Source organism: Chrysochloris asiatica, unplaced genomic scaffold (genome assembly GCF_000296735.1).
Source record: "Chrysochloris asiatica unplaced genomic scaffold, ChrAsi1.0 scaffold00021, whole genome shotgun sequence".
In the NCBI taxonomy this organism is placed as follows: Eukaryota; Metazoa; Chordata; class Mammalia; order Afrosoricida; family Chrysochloridae; genus Chrysochloris; species Chrysochloris asiatica.
Window position 1 is genome coordinate 21,409,666 of NW_006408539.1, and position 8,329 is coordinate 21,417,994.

Consider the following 8,329-nt stretch of genomic DNA (forward strand, 5'->3'; position numbering starts at 1 on the left):
GATGGATAGATAGATGATAGATAGATAGATAGATAGATAGATAGATGATAGATGATAGATGGATGGATGGATAGATAGATGGATAGATAGATGATAGATGGATGGATGGATAGATAGATAGATAGATAGATAGATAGATAATAGATAGATGGATGGATGGATGGATAGATAGATGATGGATAGGTGATAGTAGATAGATGATAGATAGATAGATGGATGGATGGATGGATAGATAGATGATAGATAGATGATAGATAGATGGATGGATGGATAGATGATAGATTTGCTTTATATTTATCATTGACTTAGGACTCAGTTCATCGTTTGATCAATGGTTGGCAGAAAATGACTGTCCTAACACCCTAGCCCAGTTTCAGCAGGCTTCTATACCATCCTCACAAACACTGTGTAGTTCTTTCATGGTTCCCTTGTCCTCAGTCTACATTTCATAATATTAATCTAAAATCATCTTGTTACACCAAATTAAAAATCCTTGCATTTATAATTCTTGGAAGGTTACTAAATTGCAATGACAGCATACAGATTGGAAACTGAGCTAAATTTACAGGAGGGGCACCGCTCTGAAATCAGTGAGTTCAGAAGGAGAAGGACTTTCTAATTTCTAAGGCTGGGGATTTTGCCTCTATCATCTGCCTGTTTCATCAGTGCAGGCAGGCACATTGGCTCTTTGTGGATTGTTAATTATAACTCTCACTAACATACAGAGTACTTCACTGGAAAATGTATTATGGAACTACATGGCATCTTTCATGAAAAGTAATGTGAGATTTGGTTGTCAAAGCTTATTTTACCTATATATATAAATCTACACTTACGCTTGTTGAATGTTTGAAGTTAGGTAGACCGGGTCTACAATATCTGTGTAAAAAGAGTGGAATCAAATCCATTGCTGTCATCCTGGAATACAGAAACCCTATAAGACAGAGAGAGCTTTCTAGTAGCATTTACAAGGCTATAAGCATTATGGAAGAACATTGGCACACCCTTCTCCAGTGTTAACCACATGTCACTAGGACATTTTCAATATCTGTATGGGTCTGCTTGAAACACAAATCAGCAGTTCAAGCTCACCAGCTGTTTCTCAGAAACTCTATACACCAGGGCTAGGGAATGCCTGTATCTTTTGGTCTGGTTCTGCCAAGGCAATTGTAGGCAACACTCAAATTTCAATAAATCTAGGAGCTTTTTTTTAACAGCAACCTAAATTTATATTAAAGGAGCTCTGGTAGCATAGTGGTTACGAATCAGGCTGCGAACCTTAAGGTCAGCCGTTCGAAACTACCAGCCGCTCCAAGGGAGAAAGATCAGGCTTTCTACTCCCGTAAAGATTTACAGCCTCGGAAACCCTGTACAAGGTCGCTATGGGTCGAAACTGACTCAACGGCACTTAACAACAACAAATTTATATTAAGTGAATCATAATAATTATGTAAATTTTGAGGGACAAGTAAGGAATGCCCATTATAGGATAGACAAGACACAAATGAGTACATGACAGGACAGAGACATATGCTTTCGTCTGCTGCCTGTATTGCGGTGACTGAGAGGACAGTCAGTGAAAGACAGGCTGAGAACGTACATGTTGCGAAAGTGTTAACCTGCTGTGAGGAAACTAAAGCAATCCGGTGATGATGACAGGAGATGGTACGAAATGATTCCTTGTGACACTGATGACCTTCCCTCCAATGACTGACGACGATTTTGTTGACTTCTTAGTTGACACAGACTATAACTCCAATACAATGTTTATCCATACATCCACAATCAACAAACCTCAAAAAACTGAACCTCAGATGAAGATGAAGGAAATTACAGTATGCAGAAAAGACGAGTACAGGATAAGAACAGTATTCAAAGCAAAATAATTGTGTTGCTGCAATACACACACTTGACAGTTATTGAAACTTAAGTGGTGTGGCATCTTACAAATGGTGACTACAAAGAAAAGAAAAGTTGGTACAGAGTCTCGATCTTTCCAAGAGAAATGGACAAGTGACAATTTTTTTTTGCTGAAGTCAAAGGCAAACCTGTGTGCCTCGTTGGTGGTGATGCATTAACAGTAATCAACAAAACCAACCTGGAGTGTCATTACAACTTTTGTTATTGTTAAGGGCCGTTGAGTTGATTCTGACCCATAGCGACCCTGTATAGGGTTTCCGAGGAGTAACTGGTGAGTTTGAACCACCAACCTCGCAATTCAAATGGTTTTACAGTCTGGCTCATTAACCCACAGCGCCACACCAGGACTCCCATTACAGCTTAAAACATGCTAAACTAAAAAAAAAATTAGGAGGCCAAATGCATCTGAATAAAATCAATGCTCTTCAGCAGAGTTTGGAATCATAACAAGCCGCTTTCACTAGGTTTTCTTGTGACAGAGACAACGTTATTCAGATGAGTTGTGTAGGGAACAATAAATTGATAATTGTGTATGGCCCATGAATGAAGTTATAAATATCCTGATGGCCCCTGGCAGAAAAAAGTCTCCCCACCCATGTTATACAAGGTTGCTATGAATCAGTATCAACTTGATGACACTTAACAACATAGAAATCTTTCAAGTCATTAATGAAAATTTTAGTGATCAAATCTCTTGGATTCCCATTTAATACAACAAACATTTGCATGCAATCTCTGTTGATTAGTCTCTGTAAGTTTCATTATGGATAGATAAATACGTTCAGCTATTAGAGCACATCACTGATTTATCCAACTATTCAGTGAAGAATTGGTTAGTTGTGACAAAATGTCAAAGCTGGTAGGTAGTAACATTTGCTTTCTGGATTTAGAAGAGACTATCTTCTGCCTCCACAGCATCTTCCCATATTGCCTGTCAGACTGTGGTAAGAGAGCACGTCGGGGGAGCAGAGGGTTTGGCTTCTATTTCTGAAGAACTCAGCTGAGCTTTGCTTTTGAGCTTTGCTTTTGAAAGGCAAGTATCATTTTAGAGCTTGAACCAAGACAAGATCAGATATTTGTTCCAGAACATTTCTCAGTACCATGCACCCAGTAATTACTGTTGGACTTGACACTGTACTGAATATTTTCACTCCATTATTTAATGGAAACTCTTTCAACAGTTGTATGGGGAAAGTAATGTGATTGTCCTCATTGGCAAAGGGAAGAACTGAGGTCAAAAGAGGTGATGTAATGGATCAAAGACAAGGAGTGTGTGAGGCATAGGCTACGGAAAGGCATTGTCCTCTAAGAGATCTGATTTTGACAAATGTATATTCCTGTTTACAGTTATTGCTGGTGTTGTGTGCTGTCAAAGTTAGTTTGGACTTATAGCGATCCTGTTTTCAAGGAAGGGCTGGTGAGTTTGAGCCGCCGACCTTACAGTTCAAACCAACCTTGTGGTCCAGTGCTTATCCTACAGTGCCACATATTTCATCTAAACTAAAGTATGCAAGTCCTTCTAAGGGCTGTGATTTCAACATTCAAAGATGTTAATCTATTGTGAACTAAGTTACCTATACTCATATATGAGACTGCAAATGCTGTAAGCACCTAAAGGATTTATCTTAGCACTAAAGCAAGTGAGTAGGCTGAATCTGATGTACACAAAGATGTATTGCTCCTTACCCTTTCATTAAGAGTTAGAAATACTATCCTTGTTTTACCATTGCATTAAAATGCAGCTGATCCGCTCTTTTAAGGTGAAATGTATTTTAGCTGATAAAATGTCAGGAAAATAAATGAATGTCATGTAAGAGTCTGATTATTTAAGCAATTTCTCCCAAGTCCCATCTGTCATATAGTGGAATTAGTGAATTTAACAGTCACACATTGATGCAAAGCCCAGGGGCCATGAAGACAGGATGTTTTCTTCTCATAATTAGAGAACCAAGAGTTCCAAAGAACCAGGGTGGTCACAAAGCCTGCCTTTCTTGATGTTTGAATCCTCTCCAAAGCCTCTATTCCTTTTAATGTGAGGCTGATTCTTGAAATATTCTCTTCTTTGGTATTCTTTTTAGCGAAGAGTTCAATACTTGCCGAATCCTAAATTTCTGCATGTAACAGGTGTTTTTCTTCGTTTTTCCTAGAAAGTTATCCTCATGTCAAGCTGAAATATTTCCCCATAAAAAAAGTATTGTAGGAATAAAATACTCTGAATTGCTTTCTAAATGTTAATACACTGTGTCCTGCTCATTTTTGCTTGCCCACTTAAGAAGGACATACATGTATGAGGGGGATTCAACATGTTAGTGGAAAATGGAATGAAAAGATAACAAAATTTTATCATGAACTATTTGAAGTACCCTCGTGTATGCCTATTTTTCTACAGAATCTGGGAATCTGTGGTTAAATATGATAAACAACCCCATTTAAAAACAAAGTATGAGACAGGCATGCAAGTATATATCCTTTAATAATTATTACTGCCAATTACCCTTTTTTCTCTCACTTCTTCATTCAATGGCATTGATCTTTACTTTATTAATTAATCTTACTATTTCCTGCTCAACATTTACTTACATCTCATTAATAAATTATTCCAAACCTGATTAATCTCCTGAAAGTCCAGATATTTCCCTTGTGATACCCTCTATCAGAAACCCAGAGAATGTGAGCGAGGAAAATTAATTATGATGCTGAAAATTTTAGAAAATCAGCCACTAATAGAAACAGAGACTATTTTTCAATTTAACGTTGATATAAATTATTACAATTCAATGTTGGTATAAAATAAGAAATATATGAAAAGATTGAAGACAGAATATATGTGTGAACTGTTATAACTAAATTCTTAGCACTTTGAACTGACAACAGCTCAAAAATCCAACAAATCTGAGAACTTTGGGGTTACTTATTTTCATAGGAAAACAAAAGGTAAAAGGTATTTGTTACATATCTAATAAAATGTCTCTCTGACGTTAAAATACATGATATTTTCCTGAGATCATGTAAACACCTGCCAGGTTTATCGTGTTCCTTGTGAATGATCAGCCAGAGCTGAAAAAGTTATCTTCCTGCAACTAGAAATGGATTTCCTCTGAAATCCATGCAACCAAGTTTCCAATTGTGACCAGATAAAAATATTTTGTATTCGTGAAGTCCACTTTGCGATTATATGACTGTACTGTGTTTATTAATTAAAGAATGAATGTGTACTTAAGTAAAATGGACAATTTTCTCCAGTTTGTGTAACAGAATATTTGAATCTCACTTCTTGTGCCAGCATCTGCTTCCTTTGTACATTAAAGAGTTTTGGATACCAGGAAAGGGTTTGGTGGCTTTGGTGAGCTTAGGAATGCAAAAGTAGACTCCTTGGGACAGAAGTATCATCAAGAATCAAGAATTCAAAGCTGATTGATCAAGTGACATGTGTCCAAAGGCACACTCCATCAGAAGCGAGGCCCATAGCAGTAGATGTTTCTATTGTTGTAAAGTGAGACATATGCTGCATGCGTTTGTAACTATTGTCACATTATATGTCTGAACTGAGAGCAGCTTTTCTCTGAAATAGTAGAATTAGGGTGAAAACATCGGCCCCCCATCCCCAGGCTACTTTTCTTTTCTGGGCATACTTCTTATCCTTACGAGCTCTGGTAGTGTAGTGGTTATGAATCAGGCTGCGAACCGCAAGGTCAGCAGTTCAAAACTACCAGCTGCTCCGCGGGAAAAAGACAGACGCAGCTTTCTGCTCCCGTAAAGATTTACAGCCTCAAAAAACCTGTTCAGGGTCTCTATGGGTCGGAACGGACTCGACGACACTTAACAACAACAACAACAACTTCTTTTCGTTACAGTCAGTCACAGACAAAGATTCCTCATACTTTCTGAAGCTAGATGACAAACTACTTCATGAGGACTCAGTTGATATTTTTGAAATACCTGTTTTGGAAAAATGACATGTATATTGATGAAAGTATCTCCTTTTTTTTCTTTTAATGTCAGAAAAATTACTTTGAGACAAAGCAAAATCAGTTCCTGCTTTGAAAAACCAGGAGTGACATTGGAAAGGCACCGTTCTGACTTAAAAAATAAATGTCTTTAACATTGAGTGTGTCAGTGTTTTTGCAGTTTTCAAAGGAAAGGCTATGTGTCAAAACAATAAAGACTTTAAATGATAGCATTGCTTTAAAATTGCTAACACTTGCCTAGGTTTACTTTATGTACATTGTAAAGAGCCTTACAAAGAGTGATGGTTGACTAATTTTTAGCTTAATGTTGTGATTGCTTGTTTTTAAACTATTTTGAGATATTTTCATCAACTCTACAATAACACTCTTTGTAAATAATTTTTATGGGTAAATGAGTGCATATTTAGGATCACATTTTTTTTTCAATAGAACGGGCTTGATGTATTCCTTCAACACACAAAGGTATTAAAAACAAGTTTTAAACGTGATATTAAATCCCAGTGTGGCACTGTAGGATAAGCACTGGACTATAAAGTCAGTTTGAACCACAAGGTTGGCAATTCAAACCCACCAGCCACTCCTCAGAAGCCCAATACTCAACAGCACTTAATAACAACACATGATATCATCATATCAAAAATAGGAAACCTACAAAATTAGTAGCTTTTCTTCAACAAACTCCTGATTCCTGTCCCTTTGCTGTAGTCAAAGGCTATGCCCAACCTCTGTGCAGTGCTTGCCCTGAAGTAGAACTTCCACCCTTGTCTCCACACTTCCCCATCAGGCCTCCTTACTGTCACATTCCTTCTTCCCAAAATTAAATTAGTGGCCTGCCCTCAAATCCCAGGTCCTGGTGTGGCACTATGGGTTAATGTGCTGGACAGCAAAGTCACTTATAACCACAGGGTCAGCAGTTCAAACTCATCAAATACTCCTCAGAAACCCAATACAGGGTTGCTAAGGGTTCGATCCAATTTGATGACTCTTAACAACAACAACAACAACAACAACAACAACAACATACCACTTGCATCATTACTGGATGAATCCAACTCTTCAGTGTGTGTAAATATACAGACAGCAAATTCAATGTAGCTACCCATGCTCCTGCTATGGATGGTAGCCAGCTTCTCCTACAGCAACCATTTTCCCTTTTAAATTTTAATACTGTACAATTTTAAATATTATTTTAAAAATTGTTTTTTGTTCAAACAATTTGTTTACAAATTTAACTTTATGAGATCAGGTTATGGAAAAAAGCATTGTATATAAGTATGGTTAACCTTTCTAAGAAATGATATTGTTATTAAGTGCTGTCTAGAAATTATATTGTGTTTACAAGGAAGTCAAATTTCTTATAAACAAATGACATTTGGGGGAATATTAGAGGAGTCCTGGTGTGGCGCTGTGGGTTAATGCACCAGACTACAAAGCTGTTTGAACTGCAAGGTCGGCAGTTCAAGCTCACCAGCTGCTCAGGATTCCTTAGGAGCACAATTAAGAGTTCAGGAACACTCATACTTCTTAATGCTGTCCATAGCTTGTCATGATCCACAGAATCGAAAACCTTTGCGTAGTCAATAAAGCACAGGTAAACATCTTTATGGCATTCTCTGCTTTCAGCCAAGATCCATCAGACATCAGTAATGATATCCCTTATTTCACGTTCTCTTCTGAATCTGGCTTGAACCTCTGGAAGTTCTCTGTCAATGTATGCTTGCAGCCATTTCTGCATTACCTTTAGTAAAACTTTACTCTCATAGGATATCAAAGATTTTGTCCTATGCTTTCTGCACTCTGTTGGGTCACCTCTTTTCTGAATGGGCACAAATATGGATCTCTTCCAATCAGTTGGCCAGATAGTTGTCTTCCAAATTTCTTGGCATAGATGAGTGAGTACCTCCTCTGCCACCTCACTTTCTTGAAATATTTCAATTTTTATTCCATCAATTCCTGGTGCCTTGTTCTTTGCCAATTTTTTTCAATGCACCTTGGACTTCCTCCTTCAGTATCATTGGCTCTTGATCATATGCTACTTCTTGAAATGGTTGCACATCAACCATGTCATTTTGGTAGTGAATCTATGTATTCCTTCCATCTTCTTTTGATTCTTTCTGCATCATTCAATAATTTGCCCAGAGAATACTTCAATAATATATCGAGGCTTGATTTTTTGCTTCAGTTCCCCCAGCTTGAGAAATGCTGAGTGTGATCTTCGTTTTTGGTTTTCTGATTCCAGATCTTTGCACATTTTATTATAATATTTGACTTTATCTTCTCGAGCTGACCTTTGAAATTTTCTGTTCAGCTCTTGTACCTCCTCATTTCTTCCATTGGTTTTAGCATCTCTACACTGGAGAGCAAGTTTCAGTGTCTCTTCTGATATCCATTTTGACATTTTCCTTCTTTCTTGTCTTCTTATTGACTTTTTGTTCTCTTCA